Raw genomic sequence first — 12,097 nt, forward strand, 5'->3', positions numbered from 1 at the left:
CTTTACTGCTGGCTATACTGAGTCAGCATGGCTGATAACCTTAAAATCTTGAAGAGAATTTTGGAATACAACTTGTCCTGAAGTAGACTGCTATATTTGGCTGGGGGGGGTGGGGAGGGAACAAACCAAAGGAAATTAATCAGATTTTTAAATACACTCTCACATCAGAGGCATACAGTTGATTCTAGCATTAGTTAACTGCAACACCACCTTTTACCTAGAAATATCTAATCAAGTTTTAAGGGTTGATGCCTGAGCATGTCATCAACACAGGTTAATTTTGGAGGCAAATTCTAATCCAGGTAAATTTTTGAAAGGTAGTGGTACCCTGCCTGAGATTGTGCAAGTTTTATTCTCCATCTCCACTCCTTTTCTTTCTGTTACCATGCTGTTATCAAGAAGAGAGGAAGCTGAGGTGTTTCATAGCATCTGTGTAGATACCAAAGGCAGCCTTTACCAGTGCTGTAGCTAACAGATTCCTAATTTGCTACTGCTAAAGGCAGTTGTGTAATTAATGGCCTTGTGTATCGAACCAAGACTGCTGCAAAACCTAGTTGAGAGGGAATTATTTTGTCTGTTGTGTTGGTTAACTTTCCTTGAAAATTAAAATTGTTGCTGGTACTTTGTTGGGGTGATGGGGAAGGGTTTTATAAGGCCTGGTGAAATAAGCTCTGTACCCTGACCACTGGACAAAGCATCTGCAGCAACAGAATCAGATTCAAGGTCTTGAATGGAGCTGCTAATAAATATGTGTTCAGTTTTACTTGGGGGGGGGGGGGGGGGGGGGGAGGGCAAGTGTGGTAAAGAAAGCGGAAAGCTGTACTTAGAAGTGTTTGTGTGTTTTTAAGATGTTCTCTTAAACTGTAGAAAGAATTGGGAACTTATTTTTGCCACTAGCATGCTAGCCTGTTGCATTTGTGATAAACGATGGAGATGGGGTTATTAATCTTGTGTTTTCTAACCTAGGCTCCTGAAATTATTGGAGAAACTGGGGTCTTGTTCAAAGTTCCAAACACCGGTTTTCTTTGCTTGGATCTTTGTGTCTGCAGCATCAACCATAGGTGGCACAGACTATTAGCAGTTACAAGGCTTGGAATACCAACCTTCCTCCTAAACTTATGTTTTCTGAAGTCATTGATATCCCCTTGATCTGTTTTTAATCCTGCTCAGGGGAAGAGTACATGTGGCAAGTATCTGCTCATTAGATGAATGAGTAAGTTATAGGAGCTAAGTTTAATGATCTTGGTCAGTTTGTGAAGATGGAGTTTGTGGGACCTCATCAGGAAAAAATGTTAATACTCATCATTAGGGGATTATTGCTCTTATATGTTTTGTCTCTGTTTAAATGGGAGGGAAACACGGGTCCGCGGTCACTAGTCTGACTTGTGAAGGCTGCTCAGTCATGTTTGGTATAATTCAGGGTTCCAGAGTCTGAGCATCGTAGAGCAGTTTAAGACATGCATAAAAACTGCCCATGTGGATTGACTTGCTACTGCAGCTACAGTCACCTTTCCTTCATTGCTTTGCTTATAGCAGGAGCTGCTGGAGGTTTATTTATACTCCAGTGTATGTGTGGATGAATGCATGCTGTTTGCTAGTCCATCCAACCAACTCAGTGTTGTGAATGTGTTGCAGCTGAACTAAACTAATAAAAAGCAGACCTTGACAGCTTTTTAAAGCAAAGAAATAAAAATGCACCTGTTTGGGAAGGAAGTGCTTAGATGTGTGTATACACATTTATATACACTTCAGTATGAAAGACCCTTACATCAGGAGAATAAGAACGTTTTTGTTCTTTGGAAACAAAGACTGTGCAGTGGATAAGAAGAGCTACTACTGGGCAAAAGTTTTATCTGCTGATGCTGTGCAGTGGTCTTTCCAGCTCTAATCAACTGAATAGTTCTTGCCTGCTTCATTAAGACTATTTCAGCATGTAGGATCTCTGAAAGTAGCAAAGTTGATGGAATTTATTGTTTTAAATCCTAGTGCCATCATTCATCCTCTTAGTTCAATACCAACAAAATTGTTTCTTGAAGAGAACTGTGTCAGCAGATACAGTGGAAAACCTGTATTGACTGTACCTGACACACATCTCCCCCTAAGGGTGGTAGCAGTAGATTGCCTTGCTGGTGATTTTTCTTGGGAAGATAAAAGCATTTCCTGTGGTGTTGCAGGTCCTATTCCTTTAGCAGTCCCCATTGTTTCCTCAAGTTGTGTCCACACAATTGTTGTTCTGTTTCGCCAGTAGGGGGGAAAAAACCTCAACAGCTCCTCCCACACACTGCAAAAATTTTCATCTGTGCTTGCTGTTCCCTGTGTAAAGTGGCAATGCTCTGAAGGACTGACACACTGTTCATTGATGTTCATAGAGTGTTCTGTTGTGTTCAAAGATCAAATCACTTTTTTCTTGCCCTTTTGACAGTGCCCTCCAGTGTGGTTTAGACCCACACAAGTGCACGTAGTGAGAGGTCCAGATGAACAGCAAAGCAGGCAAATTAGTGTGATGATCATTCTGTAAAGTGCAGCAGACATCAAATGGATGTCAGAATGAAATACATCTTTGGTAACTGAAATGTCTTATTTGTAGTTTGTTTGTGGGTGGCATTTTTTGACTTCACATGATGTAAAAGTAATGTGCAGTTGAATGCTGTAGTTAAATCAGGCCTGAAATAGTTTGGCATTTTCCAGATGCATATGGTGGATTAAAAATGTGTCCAGAGAAGGGCTGGTGAGAAGCTGGTGAGGGGTCTGGAGCACAAGCCCTATGAGGAGAGGCTGAGAGAGCTATGGTTGATTAGCCTGGAGAAGAGGAGGCTCAGGGGAGACCTTATAGCTGTCTACAACTATCTGAAGGGAGGTTGTAACCACATGGGGATTGGTCGCTTCTCCCAGGCAACCAGCACCAGAACAAGAGGACACAGTCTCAAGCTGCACCAGGGGATGTTGAGGCTGGATGTTAGGAAGAAGTTCATCACAGAAAGAGAGTTTGGCCATTGGAATGTGCTGCCCAGGGAAGTGGAGGAGTCACCATCACTGGAGCTGTTTAGGAAGAGACTGGATGGGGTGGTTGGTGCCATGGTTTAGTTGATTAGATGGTGTTGGGTGATAGGCTGGACTCGATGATCTCAAAGGTCTTTTCCAGCCTGGTTAATTCTATTCTATTCTATTCCAAAATGCCCTCTATAGTCAGGAATGTTGCCCACTGTCTGCAGTTCGGTAGAGGAGTACATCAAGGCCTGTTTGTGGTTTTGGTTTGGGTTTTTTTGTTTGTTTGTTTGTTTGTTTTTATTATTATGGGTTTTTTAAATCATGGTTGTATGATGGATTGAATAAAAACAAGATACTTAGTCAACCTCAAACACTTTCTTCTCAACTTTTCTACCTGTTACTATCATTTTAACAAAAAATAATTTCATGGAAGAGTAGTTCAGATGCATATTTTGTGGTGTTTGCAAGTGGTGGACTCCTGCATATAGTTCCATCTGACAAGAGAGCAGTCAATGGAGGGAAAAAGTCTCTTGTCAACAGTTTCCTGCTCCTATAAGAGCAGTTTGAGGTCTCCATGTCAGAGTTCTTTGTTGCATTCATGTAGTCATGATGGAGTGCAAACCAATTTGAAATTAAGAATGATTGGATGAACATTACTGTGCAAAAATTAAACTGGTAATTGGAGTTGTCCATCAAATAAAGAGAAATGTTTACTGAGAGATTTCAGTGGCAGCACTTAGAACAGCAAAGATTTTGCTTACCTAACACTTGCTTATCAAATCATCTGAGGTTTTTTTTGGACGTGTTAGAAACAGTGACATAAAGACTACTGCCTTTCTTGGGGTTGTTACCTGTGAGAACATAGATCATGTTTGCTCTTTGAAAAATAGCCCTTTGCTTTCAAGCAGGATAATTAAAGATGAGTACAAGATTTTTGAGGAAAACTCAAGCAAGTTCTTCCTGTAGTATGTTCGGATGTATCAACAGAAAGGAGCCCGTTGTTATTCCATGTTCCCGTTCGTGTCTTGTCACGCAGCTGACAGAAATCATTTACATTCAGTGCACACTTTTGCTGCTCACTTGAAGTGAATTACAAGAATAGTTTAGTCTATTAATTTTCATTTTGGAATCTTCTCCACCCCTCAGTGCATGTGGAGCTTTTTGGTCTGTGTGGTGATGGATAGGGAGTAACTACTGGTTTGGGGGTTTTTTCCCTTTATTTTAGTTTTCTCCTTCCCTTCCTCCCACCCTTTTCTTAACAGATTTATAGAGCCAAGATGTTTTAGATCTTCCAGTCTCATCTCTTGTTCCATTGGTCAAGATCACTCTACAAATAATGTAACCACTGAAGATTTTTTGACTTCCCACCTGTATGTATTGTAACAATGAAAAGGGCTTGGAACACAAGCCCTATGAGGAGAGGCTGAGGGAGCTGGGGTTGCTTAGCCTGGAGAAGAGGAGGCTCAGGGGTGACCTTATTGCTGTCTACCAACTACCTTAAGGGGGGCTGTAGACAGGCAGAAGTTGCTCTCTTCCCCCAGGCAGCCAGTACCAGAACAAGAGGACACAGTCTCAGGCTGTACCAGGGGAGGTTTAGGCTGGAGGTTAGGAGGAAGTTCTACACAGAGAGAGTGATTGCCCATTGGAATGGGCTGCCCGAGGAGGTGGTGGAATCACCATCACTGGAGGTGTTCAGGAGGAGACTTGATGGGGTGCTTGGTGCCGTGGTTTAGTTGATTAGATGGTGTTGAATGATAGGTTGGACACGATGATCTTGAAGGTCTCTTCCAACCTGGTCTGGTCTATTCTATTCATGTTTATTACAGTTCAGTGGAAACACTTCCTACAATGGTGGAGAACCACAGCTGATGTTTTAGGAGCAATGCTACATAGACTTTTACCTCTTGCTTTATTATTTTATTAAGCAAGTTGGTTTCTATCCTTTTTACAGTGTGCAGTTTCCTACATCACCACGTTTCTGCTTGTCTTTTTCTTGCTCATCAGGACTTCATGCTTGCAAGACAGTCTTCCAGGCAGCTTGGACAGCCTCACTGTCTTCACAGATCATTGACACTTTTCTTCCTTACATATGCTTTTTTTTCTACAACCTTTCCTTTCTGCTTAGTTGTCCCCTTTCTCTTGTCATAGTTTGTAAGCACTTGGAGGTTTTAGTCTGAATTTACAGGAGTGTAAAATGTTTTACAATAGTAATTATGCCATGCAGTGTTTCCCAGCAAATGTCAAGCACAGACAGACTTGCTCACATAAACCTGGTGGAATATAAAGAAGGCAAGTGTGGAATTTGCATCCCAGGAGGTTAGGTTATTCTGGGTAAGCCAAACTGCTCACCTTCAGAGGTGCTATAAGAAGGCTCTAGGTTATGTGATTTAGTGGAGAGATGCCAAAGGGACTTTGGAAGGAAGGGTTAAATTATTATTTGCAGTCAAACTGAAATCATAGGCAGACCAAATAAATCAAATTCCTCTGATTCGAGGATCAAGAGGAGAAATTAATGTGCAGGAAAGTGGACAACTTGGGAGAACTTGCAGAATTAAGTCTATGATTTGGGTGTGGGAGGTTATTTCATTTAAGGCAGCTGAGACACAAAAATCTTCCTTTGTTTCACTGAGCAAGGTCTGGATTTATGTTTAACCTGCCCCTGGGATGGGTACTTTCTCTGCCTTCCCCTTCCTCCTCAAAAATGTCTTTATTCATGTCACCTTTAGCACCTTTTTCTGTCATGATTAAAAATAAAGAAATGGTCTGAAAATAAGTTTTCCTAGGAGCAGTATTTCCTATCCATCTTTAGCTTTCTTCTATCTTTGCCCTCTGAAGTGAAAACAGACTGCATTGAAGAAGGGATATTGTCATTGTACCAGCCAGAGAAGAAAAAGAGCTTTCACTGGTTTTTAATAGCAGCAGCTCAAGAGGAGCCCTTGTGCATTCTATTTTAGCCCCTTTGTACCCTTTTCTCCATATCATTAATCTTTGTGTTCTGTTGATCTTTTAGTGTGTACCACTCTTTCCTTTCTCCCTGATCACATGTAGTAGCAGAAAGGTATCAGGTGAAAGCTGTAGCAGCAACGTGCATTGTTGTACTGCAAAAACAAACACTTCTTCTTTTGTAAGAGGAAGGAAAAAACATACATATGCTGGAGGCCACTGTTGCTCTAGGGCTTCATTTAATTGTTTTCCAACTGAACTTGTGTGGTGTATGCACTCAGCATCTCCCAGTTGTCGATGTATTTATTCTGAACTTCATCTAGACTGTGATGAGGGAAGGGGAAGAAACAGCACGAGGTGAATCTGTGAGGCAATGCAAGCAACATGTAGCATTCCTGGTTTGGTTTGTGGTTCTGCAGGAAGTATTTTGGTGGATTTAGATTAATTTTTGCTATGGTGATTTACTGTTGGAGGAGAAAAAGAAATAGCCTCCAGGGTGTAGATGGTCTTTGCCTGGGGTGCAGCACAGAAGCTGGAAATGGAAGTTGCTGTGTGAGAGGTGCCTGAGTATTACAGTAAAAGCAAGTGTTTGTGGAAACAAAAGGGTAAGGAAGAAGGAGACAGTAAATGGTTGGCTTGTTTGGGTGAAAATTCAGGATGTATGATGTCTGTAGAGCACAGATGAGAAATTTTAAACTTTATCTAGAGCAAAACAAAAACAATTACATTTGAAGTAGAGAGTCATATGGTCAGAGTGGCTCGAGGGGAAGGATTACAGTAACAGCTCTGTTTTGTGTAGTCTGGAAGGGTCTTGAGTGTTACTAATCACAGAAGCATTCAGGTTGGAAAAGACCCTCAGGATCACCAAGTCCAACCGATAACCCCACTCCACAACGTTTACCCCAAACCATATTCCCAAGCACTATGTCTAAACGACCTTTAAACACATCCAGGGTTTGTGACTCAACCACCTCCTTGGGCAGCACATTCCAATGCCTGACCACTCTTGCTGGGAAATTTCTTTTCCTAATTTCCAGTCTAAACCTACCCAGTTGTAGCTTTAGGCCATTCCCCCTTGCTCTGTCGCTAATTACCTGTGAGAAGAGACCAGCAGCAGCCTCTCTACAACATCTTTCAGGTAGTTGTAGAGAGCAATGAGGTTCCCCCTCAGCCTTCTCTTTTTCAAACTAAACAGCCCCAGCTCCTTCAGTTGCTTTTCATAACATTTTTTCTCCAGGTCCTTTACCAGCCCTCCTCTGCACTTGCTCCAGCACCTCCACAACTGGACACAATACTCAAGGTGCAGCCTCACCAGAGCTGAGCACAAGGGGACGATCACTTCCCTCCTCCTGCTGGAAACAGTGTTTTTGATACAAGCCAGGGTGCCATTGGCTTTCTTGGCCACCTGGGCACACTGCTTGTTCATATTCATCTGCTTGTTGATTAGAGCCACCCCCGGTCCCTTTCTGCCAGACTGCTCTCCAGCCACACTTCCCCAAGCCTGTAGCATTGCTTGGATTTGTTGTGACCTAAGTGCAGGACCTGGCATTTGGCCTTGTTGACGCTCATCCCATAACATTGGCCCATTGATCCAATCTATCTAAGTCCCTCTGTAGAGCCTCCCTACCCTCATGAAGATCAACACTCCCTAACTGTTACCTAACTTGGTGTCATCTACAAACTTACTGATGACACACTGTCTTCATCAAGGTCATCAATAAAGATGTTAAACAGAAATGGTCCCAACGCTGAGCCCTGAGGAACACCACTTGTGACTGGCCACCAGCTGGATTTAACTCCATTGACCACCACTCTTTGGGCCTGTTCGTCCAGCCAGTGCTTTATCCAGCAGAGAATGAGCTCACCCAAGCCATGAGCAGCCAGTTTGTCCATGAGAATTCTGTGGGAAATGGTGTCAAAGGCTTTTCAAAGTCTAGGTAGACAATATCCACGGCCTTTCCCTCATCCAGCAGTTGGGTCTGCCTGTCATAGAAGGGAGAATGTTACAGAAGTGAGTTGTAGAAACAGGGAGCCAAGATAAGATTAAGCGAGAGTAATTTAAGGATAGTAGTGAGGGAACACAAGGAAGATTTTAAGGAAGTAGAATGTAATGGCAAGGGTGTGTGTTGTGGTGTTGGCTTGGGTTTTTTGTTTAGGTTTAAGTCATTGTAGGTAAATGGATAGCAGGAATGTCAAAGAAAAGGTAATCTGATTACAACTTCCCCCTTCCCCAGAGCAGATAGTATTAACCAGGCAAGGAGACCTATCCCCTCTCCCTGGAATATTACCTTGTCCAGCTTGCTCAGCTCAGTTTCACAGGTCAGGCTCTGATACTGTCACAAACTGACCACAAGTAAAACTACCATCAATGGAAAACTCTGTTTTATGCTGTTGATACCTTGTTAAGAAGTAAACCAGCTTCCTTTTCATGTGCTAACACTGAATTTACAGACTTCCTTGTTCAACTAGAATAACTTTCCACAATAAGTTTCTGCATCCTGATTATAATGTATTTATTTTTTGCCAGGGTCAAGTGAAAAGCAGATTCACAAAGATCCAGCATTGACACTTAAAAGGTATGAGTTCCTGACCCTGAATTTGGAAAGGAGTTTATTAACCTGTATTTTTTTCTCACCCCAGGCATGGAGTGGTAACTTCATCTAATTCACACTAGCTTTGGTTCTATCCCTCCTAAGAATTCTGAGTTGGAGAGTGGTTTATATCACTTCCCCAAACACTCTTTGATCTCTTTCTCCTGAGATGGCTAACTAGGGTGCCAAGCTAACCATTTGCTAAAGGATTCCTGGGAAGCTGGAGACATGGTCACCTGCCTGCCAGAATTTCCAGCTTTTTCTCCACAAATGGCTTTTTTAACTTGTATGCTTTTAGAGCATGAAGTATTTGAGAAGAGTGTAGTTTGGGGATGGGTAGGTTGTAATCTTTTTTTTTCCTTCTGCTTTTCCTATGTTGCCCTTTCCAGTATGATTTGCTTCTGCATTAATTTGGTATTTGTGAGTCATCTTGTGTTTCAGTAAGATTGTGTACCTACGTGTGAACCTGAACTGCTTTTGAATGAAATCACCTTAACACGGTCTACAGCGCAGTTATTTTGCTATCATTCACTGATGAAATTTAGCAGCAAGGGTTGAATGAAAACATTCTTCAGCTTTAGGACAGGTTTCTTAATAAGGCTCTCTACAAAGAACAGACAAACAAAACCAGTAGAGTTTTGTAAGAATACAGGCAGTCAATGAAACTTACCTTCAGGTCATTGACAATGCCTTATTGATTCAGAAAACGTTGAAGCTTCATATTAGTGGTATGTCAAGCTGGGAAATGACTCTTCAGATTCATCAACGAAAGATGGCTTTATATAACACAAAGACAGGGATTGTGACCTGTCAGCCACACTCAGGTCTTTACCATGGGAGATTGAGATGGAAATAATACCTAGCCTGATCAGCGGAATCAATAGAGTTGTGGCTATGTATAATAACTTTATAGAATCATAGAATCAGTCAGGGTTGGAAGGGACCACAAGGATCATCTAGCTCCAACCTCCCTGCCGTGGTCAGGGACACCTCACACTAGGTCAAGCTGGCCAGAACACAACACATAATTTAAGCTACTTTGGAGTTTCACATTTAGATGCTAGTTTCATGACTTTTAGGTCTAGTTTTATGACAACCTCTCTGTCTCCTACTTAATCAGTAGACATTAAGCGAACAGATTAAAACTGTAATTAGGGCTTCAAGATAGTTCTGTGGGTACCCCCTGCCCCAAGCTGAGACGAGATTCACAGAGAGAAATTTATAATTTACCACCTACTTCTCACTGCCTTTGATTGTTACCACCAGCCAGTTTTGTTAGATGATGAATCAGTATCAGATTGCCAGCATGTGGGAAACCAGATCACCTGCTGTGGCTGGTGCATGTTGAACAACTTGAGAAATGGGAAAACTGGAACTTGGAAAGGGAAATCCTATGCTATGTCCTGAATAATAGAAGAATATTCACATTTTGCATGTGAACTAGTTTGCTTTCAATAATCATGATGCTTAAATTGGTGATTAGCATTAGTGGTTTTCAGTGCTGAGGGAGCTGGCAGATGAGCTGGCCAAGCCACTCTCCATCATTTTTCAGCAGTCCTGGCTCACTGGAGACATCCCAGAAGACTGGAAGCTGGCCAACGTGGTGCCCATCCACAAGAAGGGCCGGTTGGATGAGCCAGGGAATTACAGACCTGTCAGCCTGACCTCAGTGCCAGGCAAGATTATGGAACAGGTCATCTTGAGTGCAGTCACACAGCACTTAGAGGATGGCCAAGGGATCAGGCCCAGCCAGCATGGATTTAGGAAGGGCAGGTCGTGCCTGACCAACCTGATCTCCTTCTATGATCAGGTGACCCGCCTGGTGGATGTGGGGAGGCCTGTGGGTGTAGTCTACCTGGACCTCAGCAAGGCCTTTGACACCGTTCCCCATAGCAAACTCCTGGCCAAGCTGTCAGCCCATGGCTTGGATGGGAGCACACTGCAATGGGTTAGGAACTGGCTGGAGGGCCGAGCCCAGAGAGTGGTGGTGAATGGTGCCACATCCAGCTGGCAGCCAGTCACTAGTGGTGTGCCCCAGGGATCAGTGCTGGGCCCCATGCTCTTTGATCTGGATGAGGGCATTGAGTCCATCATTAGTAAATTTGCAGATGACAACAAGCTGGGGGCAGGAGTTGATCTGCTGGATGGTAGAGAGGCTCTGCAGAGGGACCTGGACAGGCTGGGCAGATGGGCAGAGTCCAACGGCATGAGACTGAACACATCCAAGTGCCAGGTTCTGCACATTGGCCACAGCAACCCCATGCAGAGCTACAGGCTGGGGTCAGAGTGGCTGGAGAGCAGTCAGGCAGAAAGGGACCTAGGGGTGCTGGTTGATGGTAGGCTGAACATGAGCCTGCAGTGTGCCCAGGCAGCCAGGAAGGCCAATAGCGTCCTGGCCTGCATCAGGAACAGTGTGGCCAGCAGGAGCAGGGAGGTCATTCTGCCCCTGTACACTGCACTGGTTAGGCCGCACCTCGAGTACTGTGTCCAGTTCTGGGCCCCTCAGTTTAGGAAGGAGGTTGACTTGCTGGAACGTGTCCAGAGAAGGGCAAAGAAGTTGGTGAGGGATTTGGAACACAAGCCCTATGAGGAGAGGCTGAGGGAGCTGGGGTTGCTTAGTCTGGAGAAGAGGAGGCATGACTTTATTGCTCTCTACAACTACCTGAAGGGAGGTTGTAGACAGGCAGAGGTTGGTCTCTTCTCCCAGGCAATAAGCACCAGAACAGGAGGACACAGTTTCAGGCTGCACCAGGTGAGGTTTAGGCTGGAGGTTAGGAGGAAGTTTTACACAGAGAGAGTGATTGCCCATTGGAATGGGCTGCCTGAGGAGGTGGTGGAGTCACCATCACTGGAGGAGTTCAGGAGGAGACTTGATAGGATGCTTAGTTGCATGGTTTAGTTGATTAGGTGGTGTTGGATGATAGGTTGGACACAATGATCTTGAAGGTTTCTTCCAACCTGGTCTGGTCTGTCCTGTCCTGTCCTATCCTATCCTGTCCTGTCCTATCCTAATTCTGCCAGCTTAGCAGACGTTGTGTCAGATGCTTCATACAAATTTGTAAGCGTGCATAACCTTGCCATTATTTTGTTGTCCTACTCTTATTTGGCCTAACATCATTTATAGCTTTTTAAAGAAAACACAAAGTTATAGGAATTCCTATTAAACTATTAATCAAAATGGTATTTTAACACTTGAAAAAACCCAACTTTTTGATTTGCCATTTTGCACATGTAAGTATAACCACAGAAAACACTTTCCCTCCCTCCCCTCCCCCTTTAAAAAAGTAATGAATAAAACAGTGCTTTTACAGATAGGATATTGACAGTAATCTAGTGCTTCAAGATAATGCATTGTTGTGGACTGCTTAATTACTGAATTGATCAGAAGTCTTTCTGCTAGCTGTCATACTCAGTTTTGTTGTTATATTGGCTCATCACTCACTGGGTTTTGTCACTACCCTCTTTTCATAGCCAGCACACATGAAATGGTTTATGTTGGGCACTCCATGAAGCAAACTTGTTAGAGGTTACTTATTAAAGGTTTGGCTATGATGATGAAATAAAATTTGCTGCCC

The 12,097-nt window shown here is 43.3% G+C and overlaps 1 protein-coding gene across 7 annotated transcripts in view; it reads left to right on the plus strand.

Moving 5' to 3' along the window:
• NRIP1 (nuclear receptor interacting protein 1) overlaps positions 1 to 12,097 on the plus strand; it is an 85,166-nt gene that overhangs the window by 54,228 nt on the left and 18,841 nt on the right. Inside the window, exon 1 of one of the 7 annotated variants that reach the window (XM_054165792.1) lies at positions 8,455 to 8,507. The exons of the other annotated variants lie outside the window; for them this stretch is intronic. The gene's annotated coding sequence lies outside the window, so the exon portion shown is untranslated. Of the gene's footprint in view, positions 1 to 8,454; positions 8,508 to 12,097 lie in introns of those variants that run through there. 7 annotated transcript variants of the gene reach the window in all.

Source organism: Dryobates pubescens, chromosome 12 (genome assembly GCF_014839835.1).
Source record: "Dryobates pubescens isolate bDryPub1 chromosome 12, bDryPub1.pri, whole genome shotgun sequence".
Classification (NCBI taxonomy): Eukaryota; Metazoa; Chordata; class Aves; order Piciformes; family Picidae; genus Dryobates; species Dryobates pubescens.